At 44.2% G+C, this 12,862-nt stretch overlaps 9 non-coding genes across 9 annotated transcripts; all 9 read right to left on the bottom strand.

Moving 5' to 3' along the window:
• Nucleotides 1-821: 821 nt before the first annotated feature.
• Nucleotides 822-1,012, bottom strand: LOC141188148 (U2 spliceosomal RNA). The gene has a single exon (XR_012262267.1). It is a non-coding gene; the product is annotated as a U2 spliceosomal RNA (small nuclear RNA).
• Nucleotides 1,013-2,134: 1,122 nt separating this feature from the next.
• On the bottom strand, nt 2,135-2,325 carry LOC141188150 (U2 spliceosomal RNA). The gene has a single exon (XR_012262269.1). It is a non-coding gene; the product is annotated as a U2 spliceosomal RNA (small nuclear RNA).
• A 1,121-nt stretch (nt 2,326-3,446) lies between these two features.
• LOC141188151 (U2 spliceosomal RNA) lies at nt 3,447-3,637 on the bottom strand. The gene has a single exon (XR_012262270.1). It is a non-coding gene; the product is annotated as a U2 spliceosomal RNA (small nuclear RNA).
• A 1,119-nt stretch (nt 3,638-4,756) lies between these two features.
• On the bottom strand, nt 4,757-4,947 carry LOC141188152 (U2 spliceosomal RNA). The gene has a single exon (XR_012262271.1). It is a non-coding gene; the product is annotated as a U2 spliceosomal RNA (small nuclear RNA).
• Nucleotides 4,948-6,068: 1,121 nt separating this feature from the next.
• On the bottom strand, nt 6,069-6,259 carry LOC141188153 (U2 spliceosomal RNA). Its single transcript, XR_012262272.1, has one exon. It is a non-coding gene; the product is annotated as a U2 spliceosomal RNA (small nuclear RNA).
• Nucleotides 6,260-7,381: 1,122 nt separating this feature from the next.
• On the bottom strand, nt 7,382-7,572 carry LOC141188154 (U2 spliceosomal RNA). The gene has a single exon (XR_012262273.1). It is a non-coding gene; the product is annotated as a U2 spliceosomal RNA (small nuclear RNA).
• Nucleotides 7,573-8,695: 1,123 nt separating this feature from the next.
• On the bottom strand, nt 8,696-8,886 carry LOC141188155 (U2 spliceosomal RNA). Its single transcript, XR_012262274.1, has one exon. It is a non-coding gene; the product is annotated as a U2 spliceosomal RNA (small nuclear RNA).
• Nucleotides 8,887-10,006: 1,120 nt separating this feature from the next.
• LOC141185743 (U2 spliceosomal RNA) lies at nt 10,007-10,195 on the bottom strand. Its single transcript, XR_012260373.1, has one exon. It is a non-coding gene; the product is annotated as a U2 spliceosomal RNA (small nuclear RNA).
• A 2,402-nt stretch (nt 10,196-12,597) lies between these two features.
• LOC141185804 (U2 spliceosomal RNA) lies at nt 12,598-12,794 on the bottom strand. The gene has a single exon (XR_012260418.1). It is a non-coding gene; the product is annotated as a U2 spliceosomal RNA (small nuclear RNA).
• Nucleotides 12,795-12,862: the final 68 nt, after the last annotated feature.

Here is a 12,862-nt window from a genome sequence, read left to right on the forward strand (position 1 = left end):
GAGGGTTGCTGATTAATTACCTCTCCTGCTGCTGCTGCTGCTGGCTGTCCAGCAGCAGACTGAAGGTGGCTGCTGCTGTGCGCAGGTATATAAAGGCTCAGAGCCTATTATGACACGCGCAGCCAGCGTTCCATTGCCACATTCCGTCTACTGCAGGCGGGATACCTGGATGGCTGAATGTCACTGAGAAGCTCACAGAGACCGCCATAAGCAACAGTTTAAAAGAATGCCACAGACTAATCAACCAAACTTTTTGGGTTGGTTTCTCTTTTATAGTCTGCAGGCATTAAATGAAAGAAGTCAGTGTTCCAGCAGAGGGAGACAACGTTTCAGAAAAGGCATTGTAGCAAACCAAAAAAGAAATTTTAAGCGCAGCAGAGTAACCAGCTCACATACCTGTTAGCTCAGGTGAGTTTAAAAGGCTGCTGTTGATAACAAGGGCATTTGCTAAATAGATGGTGTGTGTGCAACAATATACTGAAAGGTCAATTATATTGTGCAGCTTATCTCACCACCTGTAGTTATTTAGGTGAAAGCTCCAAAATGCTTGCCTAATATGTCTGTTTATCCAAAAGGAAGTATAGAGGGAGAGCTAGATAGATAGCATTGCATTACATTACATTACATGGCAATGCAATGCACAGTTGCTGAAGTTGAACCAAAATGAGCTTGTCATCTGGCTTCTGAAACTTTTAACATGAAAAATCCAATGAGGAGAAGAAAAGCAAAGCCAAAGAGTCCATCCCAAAATCCGACAAACAAGCAAAATGAACAAAAAGCATTGAATTCAATTCTTTCTGATTTTAGAAACTGCATTAAAGAAGGGGTGCACCGGTCCTGGAGATACTGCAATACCAGGTCAATGCGTGGAGTGGACAGAGCAAGCTCTTTTTCCATCTCCCTGTTCTAAAAATCCATTTAATATATGGTCCCCAGATAGGGGACGTATCAGATATTAAACTGATAAGAACAGATACTACACTTGATCTTAGCCAAAAGGCCGAGAAGCGATAACCAGAATTGGTTTCCGACTACGGTGCCACCCAAGGATTCTGAAAAGTCCATTTGTGGAGATGGCCACCTGGACTCCCGTTAAGAAGACATGCTGTCAACCTCTAGATCCCTCACATGCCTGCACTTTTCGGCTTGCTGCTGCTGCAATCCACGCGTTTTAGATCTGCATAACTCCACCTCTTTTAGCACAGTACCCTCAACCCCCGGCTGTTCCCACCGGCCTCAACACCGTTGGAAGGGAGGAGAACCAATTAAGGCGGGGGGGGGGTGTGGAACGAGCAGCTGTCTACCCTTAGCAGGAGGGTTGCTGATTAATTACCTCTCCTGCTGCTGCTGCTGCTGGCTGTCCAGCAGCAGACTGAAGGTGGCTGCTGCTGTGCGCAGGTATATAAAGGCTCAGAGCCTATTATGACACGCGCAGCCAGCGTTCCATTGCCACATTCCGTCTACTGCAGGCGGGATACCTGGATGGCTGAATGTCACTGAGAAGCTCACAGAGACCGCCATAAGCAACAGTTTAAAAGAATGCCACAGACTAATCAACCAAACTTTTTGGGTTGGTTTCTCTTTTATAGTCTGCAGGCATTAAATGAAAGAAGTCAGTGTTCCAGCAGAGGGAGACAACGTTTCAGAAAAGGCATTGTAGCAAACCAAAAAAGAAATTTTAAGCGCAGCAGAGTAACCAGCTCACATACCTGTTAGCTCAGGTGAGTTTAAAAGGCTGCTGTTGATAACAAGGGCATTTGCTAAATAGATGGTGTGTGTGCAACAATATACTGAAAGGTCAATTATATTGTGCAGCTTATCTCACCACCTGTAGTTATTTAGGTGAAAGCTCCAAAATGCTTGCCTAATATGTCTGTTTATCCAAAAGGAAGTATAGAGGGAGAGCTAGATAGATAGCATTGCATTACATTACATTACATGGCAATGCAATGCACAGTTGCTGAAGTTGAACCAAAATGAGCTTGTCATCTGGCTTCTGCAACTTTTAACATGAAAAATCCAATGAGGAGAAGAAAAGCAAAGCCAAAGAGTCCATCCCAAAATCCGACAAACAAGCAAAATGAACAAAAAGCATTGAATTCAATTCTTTCTGATTTTAGAAACTGCATTAAAGAAGGGGTGCACCGGTCCTGGAGATACTGCAATACCAGGTCAATGCGTGGAGTGGACAGAGCAAGCTCTTTTTCCATCTCCCTGTTCTAAAAATCCATTTAATATATGGTCCCCAGATAGGGGACGTATCAGATATTAAACTGATAAGAACAGATACTACACTTGATCTTAGCCAAAAGGCCGAGAAGCGATAACCAGAATTGGTTTCCGACTACGGTGCCACCCAAGGATTCTGAAAAGTCCATTTGTGGAGATGGCCACCTGGACTCCCGTTAAGAAGACATGCTGTCAACCTCTAGATCCCTCACATGCCTGCACTTTTCGGCTTGCTGCTGCTGCAATCCACGCGTTTTAGATCTGCATAACTCCACCTCTTTTAGCACAGTACCCTCAACCCCCGGCTGTTCCCACCCGCCTCAACACCGTTGGAAGGGAGGAGAACCAATTAAGGCGGGGGGGGGGGTGGAACGAGCAGCTGTCTACCCTTAGCAGGAGGGTTGCTGATTAATTACCTCTCCTGCTGCTGCTGCTGCTGGCTGTCCAGCAGCAGACTGAAGGTGGCTGCTGCTGTGCGCAGGTATATAAAGGCTCAGAGCCTATTATGACACGCGCAGCCAGCGTTCCATTGCCACATTCCGTCTACTGCAGGCGGGATACCTGGATGGCTGAATGTCACTGAGAAGCTCACAGAGACCGCCATAAGCAACAGTTTAAAAGAATGCCACAGACTAATCAACCAAACTTTTTGGGTTGGTTTCTCTTTTATAGTCTGCAGGCATTAAATGAAAGAAGTCAGTGTTCCAGCAGAGGGAGACAACGTTTCAGAAAAGGCATTGTAGCAAACCAAAAAAGAAATTTTAAGCGCAGCAGAGTAACCAGCTCACATACCTGTTAGCTCAGGTGAGTTTAAAAGGCTGCTGTTGATAACAAGGGCATTTGCTAAATAGATGGTGTGTGTGCAACAATATACTGAAAGGTCAATTATATTTTGCAGCTTATCTCACCACCTGTAGTTATTTAGGTGAAAGCTCCAAAATGCTTGCCTAATATGTCTGTTTATCCAAAAGGAAGTATAGAGGGAGAGCTAGATAGATAGCATTGCATTACATTACATAACATGGCAATGCAATGCACAGTTGCTGAAGTTGAACCAAAATGAGCTTGTCATCTGGCTTCTGCAACTTTTAACATGAAAAATCCAATGAGGAGAAGAAAAGCAAAGCCAAAGAGTCCATCCCAAAATCCGACAAACAAGCAAAATGAACAAAAAGCATTGAATTCAATTCTTTCTGATTTTAGAAACTGCATTAAAGAAGGGGTGCACCGGTCCTGGAGATACTGCAATACCAGGTCAATGCGTGGAGTGGACAGAGCAAGCTCTTTTTCCATCTCCCTGTTCTAAAAATCCATTTAATATATGGTCCCCAGATAGGGGACGTATCAGATATTAAACTGATAAGAACAGATACTACACTTGATCTTAGCCAAAAGGCCGAGAAGCGATAACCAGAATTGGTTTCCGACTACGGTGCCACCCAAGGATTCTGAAAAGTCCATTTGTGGAGATGGCCACCTGGACTCCCGTTAAGAAGACATGCTGTCAACCTCTAGATCCCTCACATGCCTGCACTTTTCGGCTTGCTGCTGCTGCAATCCACGCGTTTTAGATCTGCATAACTCCACCTCTTTTAGCACAGTACCCTCAACCCCCGGCTGTTCCCACCCGCCTCAACACCGTTGGAAGGGAGGAGAACCAATTAAGGCGGGGGGGGGGGGGTGGAACGAGCAGCTGTCTACCCTTAGCAGGAGGGTTGCTGATTAATTACCTCTGCTGCTGCTGCTGCTGGCTGTCCAGCAGCAGACTGAAGGTGGCTGCTGCTGTGCGCAGGTATATAAAGGCTCAGAGCCTATTATGACACGCGCAGCCAGCGTTCCATTGCCACATTCCGTCTACTGCAGGCGGGATACCTGGATGGCTGAATGTCACTGAGAAGCTCACAGAGACCGCCATAAGCAACAGTTTAAAAGAATGCCACAGACTAATCAACCAAACTTTTTGGGTTGGTTTCTCTTTTATAGTCTGCAGGCATTAAATGAAAGAAGTCAGTGTTCCAGCAGAGGGAGACAACGTTTCAGAAAAGGCATTGTAGCAAACCAAAAAAGAAATTTTAAGCGCAGCAGAGTAACCAGCTCACATACCTGTTAGCTCAGGTGAGTTTAAAAGGCTGCTGTTGATAACAAGGGCATTTGCTAAATAGATGGTGTGTGTGCAACAATATACTGAAAGGTCAATTATATTGTGCAGCTTATCTCACCACCTGTAGTTATTTAGGTGAAAGCTCCAAAATGCTTGCCTAATATGTCTGTTTATCCAAAAGAAGTATAGAGGGAGAGCTAGATAGATAGCATTGCATTACATTACATTACATGGCAATGCAATGCACAGTTGCTGAAGTTGAACCAAAATGAGCTTGTCATCTGGCTTCTGCAACTTTTAACATGAAAAATCCAATGAGGAGAAGAAAAGCAAAGCCAAAGAGTCCATCCCAAAATCCGACAAACAAGCAAAATGAACAAAAAGCATTGAATTCAATTCTTTCTGATTTTAGAAACTGCATTAAAGAAGGGGTGCACCGGTCCTGGAGATACTGCAATACCAGGTCAATGCGTGGAGTGGACAGAGCAAGCTCTTTTTCCATCTCCCTGTTCTAAAAATCCATTTAATATATGGTCCCCAGATAGGGGACGTATCAGATATTAAACTGATAAGAACAGATACTACACTTGATCTTAGCCAAAAGGCCGAGAAGCGATAACCAGAATTGGTTTCCGACTACAGTGCCACCCAAGGATTCTGAAAAGTCCATTTGTGGAGATGGCCACCTGGACTCCCGTTAAGAAGACATGCTGTCAACCTCTAGATCCCTCACATGCCTGCACTTTTCGGCTTGCTGCTGCTGCAATCCACGCGTTTTAGATCTGCATAACTCCACCTCTTTTAGCACAGTACCCTCAACCCCCGGCTGTTCCCACCCGCCTCAACACCGTTGGAAGGGAGGAGAACCAATTAAGGCGGGGGGGGGGGTGGAACGAGCAGCTGTCTACCCTTAGCAGGAGGGTTGCTGATTAATTACCTCTCCTGCTGCTGCTGCTGCTGGCTGTCCAGCAGCAGACTGAAGGTGGCTGCTGCTGTGCGCAGGTATATAAAGGCTCAGAGCCTATTATGACACGCGCAGCCAGCGTTCCATTGCCACATTCCGTCTACTGCAGGCGGGATACCTGGATGGCTGAATGTCACTGAGAAACTCACAGAGACCGCCATAAGCAACAGTTTAAAAGAATGCCACAGACTAATCAACCAAACTTTTTGGGTTGGTTTCTCTTTTATAGTCTGCAGGCATTAAATGAAAGAAGTCAGTGTTCCAGCAGAGGGAGACAACGTTTCAGAAAAGGCATTGTAGCAAACCAAAAAAGAAATTTTAAGCGCAGCAGAGTAACCAGCTCACATACCTGTTAGCTCAGGTGAGTTTAAAAGGCTGCTGTTGATAACAAGGGCATTTGCTAAATAGATGGTGTGTGTGCAACAATATACTGAAAGGTCAATTATATTTTGCAGCTTATCTCACCACCTGTAGTTATTTAGGTGAAAGCTCCAAAATGCTTGCCTAATATGTCTGTTTATCCAAAAGGAAGTATAGAGGGAGAGCTAGATAGATAGCATTGCATTACATTACATTACATGGCAATGCAATGCACAGTTGCTGAAGTTGAACCAAAATGAGCTTGTCATCTGGCTTCTGCAACTTTTAACATGAAAAATCCAATGAGGAGAAGAAAAGCAAAGCCAAAGAGTCCATCCCAAAATCCGACAAACAAGCAAAATGAACAAAAAGCATTGAATTCAATTCTTTCTGATTTTAGAAACTGCATTAAAGAAGGGGTGCACCGGTCCTGGAGATACTGCAATACCAGGTCAATGCGTGGAGTGGACAGAGCAAGCTCTTTTTCCATCTCCCTGTTCTAAAAATCCATTTAATATATGGTCCCCAGATAGGGGACGTATCAGATATTAAACTGATAAGAACAGATACTACACTTGATCTTAGCCAAAAGGCCGAGAAGCGATAACCAGAATTGGTTTCCGACTACGGTGCCACCCAAGGATTCTGAAAAGTCCATTTGTGGAGATGGCCACCTGGACTCCCGTTAAGAAGACATGCTGTCAACCTCTAGATCCCTCACATGCCTGCACTTTTCGGCTTGCTGCTGCTGCAATCCACGCGTTTTAGATCTGCATAACTCCACCTCTTTTAGCACAGTACCCTCAACCCCCGGCTGTTCCCACCCGCCTCAACACCGTTGGAAGGGAGGAGAACCAATTAAGGCGGGGGGGGGGGGTGGAACGAGCAGCTGTCTACCCTTAGCAGGAGGGTTGCTGATTAATTACCTCTCCTGCTGCTGCTGCTGCTGGCTGTCCAGCAGCAGACTGAAGGTGGCTGCTGCTGTGCGCAGGTATATAAAGGCTCAGAGCCTATTATGACACGCGCAGCCAGCGTTCCATTGCCACATTCCGTCTACTGCAGGCGGGATACCTGGATGGCTGAATGTCACTGAGAAGCTCACAGAGACCGCCATAAGCAACAGTTTAAAAGAATGCCACAGACTAATCAACCAAACTTTTTGGGTTGGTTTCTCTTTTATAGTCTGCAGGCATTAAATGAAAGAAGTCAGTGTTCCAGCAGAGGGAGACAACGTTTCAGAAAAGGCATTGTAGCAAACCAAAAAAGAAATTTTAAGCGCAGCAGAGTAACCAGCTCACATACCTGTTAGCTCAGGTGAGTTTAAAAGGCTGCTGTTGATAACAAGGGCATTTGCTAAATAGATGGTGTGTGTGCAACAATATACTGAAAGGTCAATTATATTGTGCAGCTTATCTCACCACCTGTAGTTATTTAGGTGAAAGCTCCAAAATGCTTGCCTAATATGTCTGTTTATCCAAAAGGAAGTATAGAGGGAGAGCTAGATAGATAGCATTGCATTACATTACATTACATGGCAATGCAATGCACAGTTGCTGAAGTTGAACCAAAATGAGCTTGTCATCTGGCTTCTGCAACTTTTAACATGAAAAATCCAATGAGGAGAAGAAAAGCAAAGCCAAAGAGTCCATCCCAAAATCCGACAAACAAGCAAAATGAACAAAAAGCATTGAATTCAATTCTTTCTGATTTTAGAAACTGCATTAAAGAAGGGGTGCACCGGTCCTGGAGATACTGCAATACCAGGTCAATGCGTGGAGTGGACAGAGCAAGCTCTTTTTCCATCTCCCTGTTCTAAAAATCCATTTAATATATGGTCCCCAGATAGGGGACGTATCAGATATTAAACTGATAAGAACAGATACTACACTTGATCTTAGCCAAAAGGCCGAGAAGCGATAACCAGAATTGGTTTCCGACTACGGTGCCACCCAAGGATTCTGAAAAGTCCATTTGTGGAGATGGCCACCTGGACTCCCGTTAAGAAGACATGCTGTCAACCTCTAGATCCCTCACATGCCTGCACTTTTCGGCTTGCTGCTGCTGCAATCCACGCGTTTTAGATCTGCATAACTCCACCTCTTTTAGCACAGTACCCTCAACCCCCGGCTGTTCCCACCCGCCTCAACACCGTTGGAAGGGAGGAGAACCAATTAAGGCGGGGGGGGGGGGGTGGAACGAGCAGCTGTCTACCCTTAGCAGAAGGGTTGCTGATTAATTACCTCTCCTGCTGCTGCTGCTGCTGGCTGTCCAGCAGCAGACTGAAGGTGGCTGCTGCTGTGCGCAGGTATATAAAGGCTCAGAGCCTATTATGACACGCGCAGCCAGCGTTCCATTGCCACATTCCGTCTACTGCAGGCGGGATACCTGGATGGCTGAATGTCACTGAGAAGCTCACAGAGACCGCCATAAGCAACAGTTTAAAAGAATGCCACAGACTAATCAACCAAACTTTTTGGGTTGGTTTCTCTTTTATAGTCTGCAGGCATTAAATGAAAGAAGTCAGTGTTCCAGCAGAGGGAGACAACGTTTCAGAAAAGGCATTGTAGCAAACCAAAAAAGAAATTTTAAGCGCAGCAGAGTAACCAGCTCACATACCTGTTAGCTCAGGTGAGTTTAAAAGGCTGCTGTTGATAACAAGGGCATTTGCTAAATAGATGGTGTGTGTGCAACAATATACTGAAAGGTCAATTATATTGTGCAGCTTATCTCACCACCTGTAGTTATTTAGGTGAAAGCTCCAAAATGCTTGCCTAATATGTCTGTTTATCCAAAAGGAAGTATAGAGGGAGAGCTAGATAGATAGCATTGCATTACATTACATTACATGGCAATGCAATGCACAGTTGCTGAAGTTGAACCAAAATGAGCTTGTCATCTGGCTTCTGCAACTTTTAACATGAAAAATCCAATGAGGAGAAGAAAAGCAAAGCCAAAGAGTCCATCCCAAAATCCGACAAACAAGCAAAATGAACAAAAAGCATTGAATTCAATTCTTTCTGATTTTAGAAACTGCATTAAAGAAGGGGTGCACCGGTCCTGGAGATACTGCAATACCAGGTCAATGCGTGGAGTGGACAGAGCAAGCTCTTTTTCCATCTCCCTGTTCTAAAAATCCATTTAATATATGGTCCCCAGATAGGGGACGTATCAGATATTAAACTGATAAGAACAGATACTACACTTGATCTTAGCCAAAAGGCCGAGAAGCGATAACCAGAATTGGTTTCCGACTACGGTGCCACCCAAGGATTCTGAAAAGTCCATTTGTGGAGATGGCCACCTGGACTCCCGTTAAGAAGACATGCTGTCAACCTCTAGATCCCTCACATGCCTGCACTTTTCGGCTTGCTGCTGCTGCAATCCACGCGTTTTAGATCTGCATAACTCCACCTCTTTTAGCACAGTACCCTCAACCACCGGCTGTTCCCACCCGCCTCAACACCGTTGGAAGGGAGGAGAACCAATTAAGGCGGGGGGGGGGTGGAACGAGCAGCTGTCTACCCTTAGCAGGAGGGTTGCTGATTAATTACCTCTCCTGCTGCTGCTGCTGCTGGCTGTCCAGCAGCAGACTGAAGGTGGCTGCTGCTGTGCGCAGGTATATAAAGGCTCAGAGCCTATTATGACACGCGCAGCCAGCGTTCCATTGCCACATTCCGTCTACTGCAGGCGGGATACCTGGATGGCTGAATGTCACTGAGAAGCTCACAGAGACCGCCATAAGCAACAGTTTAAAAGAATGCCACAGACTAATCAACCAAACTTTTTGGGTTGGTTTCTCTTTTATAGTCTGCAGGCATTAAATGAAAGAAGTCAGTGTTCCAGCAGAGGGAGACAACGTTTCAGAAAAGGCATTGTAGCAAACCAAAAAAGAAATTTTAAGCGCAGCAGAGTAACCAGCTCACTTACCTGTTAGCTCAGGTGAGTTTAAAAGGCTGCTGTTGATAACAAGGGCATTTGCTAAATAGATGGTGTGTGTGCAACAATATACTGAAAGGTCAATTATATTGTGCAGCTTATCTCACCACCTGTAGTTATTTAGGTGAAAGCTCCAAAATGCTTGCCTAATATGTCTGTTTATCCAAAAGGAAGTATAGAGGGAGAGCTAGATAGATAGCATTGCATTACATTACATTACATGGCAATGCAATGCACAGTTGCTGAAGTTGAACCAAAATGAGCTTGTCATCTGGCTTCTGCAACTTTTAACATGAAAAATCCAATGAGGAGAAGAAAAGCAAAGCCAAAGAGTCCATCCCAAAATCCGACAAACAAGCAAAATGAACAAAAAGCATTGAATTAAATTCTTTCTGATTTTAGAAACTGCATTAAAGAAGGGGTGCACCGGTCCTGGAGATACTGCAATACCAGGTCAATGCGTGGAGTGGACAGAGCAAGCTCTTTTTCCATCTCCCTGTTCTAAAAATCCATTTAATATATGGTCCCCAGATAGGGGACGTATCAGATATTAAACTGATAAGAACAGATTTTTTTTTAATTGAATGCGTCAGAAGACGCGACATAAATTAAATTCCATATGCATGGACAACAAAAATGTCGCCTACGCCTTCATCATCCGAATTCAACTTTTTTTTTTTTATTAGAAAATTTAATAATAATACTTAATAAATTTAACAAACATAAAACAATCTTACATCAGCAAAAAAAACCTTCCTACAAGACATTAACAATTAACTCAAAGCTTTTTTCCTTCCACGTCTTTTCCTACTCCAAGACCTGTCCCACATATCCCAGTCACTATCCAAAAAACCTTCCAACAAAATCTTTTCACCTTCAGCACTATCACATGTTACTTTCTCTTCTTTCTTGTCCTCCGACTTACGTCTCTTTTCTTTATCATTTTCCTTTAGTTCTCTCCTTACAAATATCTGCTTTACTTGTATCTCCTCTTCTCCCACAGCACAATCTTCAATCTTTACTCCTTCTAACAATGAGTCTTTACTTCTCACCAAATCTTGCTTCTTTTTCACAATTTCTTCTTTCTCTTTAACTACTTGCAACTCTCTCTGCTCCTCTTTACATTCTTCAAAACTCTTCTTGTCTTTTTCCATATAACAGAAACCAGTCCTGCCATTTATCACAATTTTTCCCATAACCAACTCTTCTTCTCTCTTCATCCATACTACAAATCGTCTTTTTCCGTTCCATACTCCAACTTTGTTCAAATAGTCCTTCTGGAACTTTACCAACACACATTTCTTCTTTAAATACTCCAGCACTTCCTCCATTATCACAAAAGGATCGTCCATACTTACTACCACAGTTCTTGGTTTTCCCAAAAAAAGTGGCTTCACTCCAACCTTCCCTCCATTCCAACACTTCAAGAAATGAAGACATTTCTCCTCCAAGCGTAAAGTCACATCATACATCTTCTTGTACCTTAGCTCTTGCATGCACAAGATATCCTTCTTTTCTACTGCTCCATATTCCTCCAGCAAATCCAGAACTTCTTCTTCCTCCAACAAACAGTCCATCTTCGCAGAAAAGCGTAAGCAATTCCACTTCATTACATCCTCCATCTTCAAGTCCTTCCACAATGTTGTCCCCACAGCTATGTGTGGGAACAGTTGCCCTCTACCGAAGTAGTGACAAGGGTGATCGCCTCTCGTTGCCTGGGGATTAATCCGACTTGCCAATAGCAGCAAGGGGGTGAAGCTCCCTCCGTTAAGAGAGAGCGATCCCCCAAGGCTAACAAGTCGGGTACCCCAGGCACCTCCTAGCCGAGACCAAGGCAACAACCGTTAGATCACTGCACTTGATCTTAGCCAAAAGGCCGAGAAGCGATAACCAGAATTGGTTTCCGACTACGGTGCCACCCAAGGATTCTGAAAAGTCCATTTGTGGAGATGGCCAACTGGACTCCCGTTAAGAAGACATGCTGTCAACCTCTAGATCCCTCACATGCCTGCACTTTTCGGCTTGCTGCTGCTGCAATCCACGCGTTTTAGATCTGCATAACTCCACCTCTTTTAGCACAGTACCCTCAACCCCCGGCTGTTCCCACCCGCCTCAACACCGTTGGAAGGGAGGAGAACCAATTAAGGCGGGGGGGGGTGGAACGAGCAGCTGTCTACCCTTAGCAGGAGGGTTGCTGATTAATTACCTCTCCTGCTGCTGCTGCTGCTGGCTGTCCAGCAGCAGACTGAAGGTGGCTGCTGCTGTGCGCAGGTATATAAAGGCTCAGAGCCTATTATGACACGCGCAGCCAGCGTTCCATTGCCACATTCCGTCTACTGCAGGCGGGATACCTGGATGGCTGAATGTCACTGAGAAGCTCACAGAGACCGCCATAAGCAACAGTTTAAAAGAATGCCACAGACTAATCAACCAAACTTTTTGGGTTGGTTTCTCTTTTATAGTCTGCAGGCATTAAATGAAAGAAGTCAGTGTTCCAGCAGAGGGAGACAACGTTTCAGAAAAGGCATTGTAGCAAACCAAAAAAGAAATTTTAAGCGCAGCAGAGTAACCAGCTCACATACCTGTTAGCTCAGGTGAGTTTAAAAGGCTGCTGTTGATAACAAGGGCATTTGCTAAATAGATGGTGTGTGTGCAACAATATACTGAAAGGTCAATTATATTGTGCAGCTTATCTCACCACCTGTAGTTATTTAGGTGAAAGCTCCAAAATGCTTGCCTAATATGTCTGTTTATCCAAAAGGAAGTATAGAGGGAGAGCTAGATAGATAGCATTGCATTACATTACATTACATGGCAATGCAATGCACAGTTGCTGAAGTTGAACCAAAATGAGCTTGTCATCTGGCTTCTGCAACTTTTAACATGAAAAATCCAATGAGGAGAAGAAAAGCAAAGCCAAAGAGTCCATCCCAAAATCCGACAAACAAGCAAAATGAACAAAAAGCATTGAATTCAATTCTTTCTGATTTTAGAAACTGCATTAAAGAAGGGGTGCACCGGTCCTGGAGATACTGCAATACCAGGTCAATGCGTGGAGTGGACAGAGCAAGCTCTTTTTCCATCTCCCTGTTCTAAAAATCCATTTAATATATGGTCCCCAGATAGGGGACGTATCAGATATTAAACTGATAAGAACAGATTTTTTTTTAATTTGGCTATCCCCCACATGGGGATAAAAACCGTTTATTTAAAATTTAACAAATTACAGAAATAAAACCATTACATCCACATTACACTTTCGGGACTTCAAA

This window comes from Phyllobates terribilis, unplaced genomic scaffold, assembly GCF_046119375.1.
Source record: "Phyllobates terribilis strain yellow unplaced genomic scaffold, ASM4611937v1 Scaffold_40__1_contigs__length_11209783, whole genome shotgun sequence".
Classification (NCBI taxonomy): domain Eukaryota; kingdom Metazoa; phylum Chordata; class Amphibia; order Anura; family Dendrobatidae; genus Phyllobates; species Phyllobates terribilis.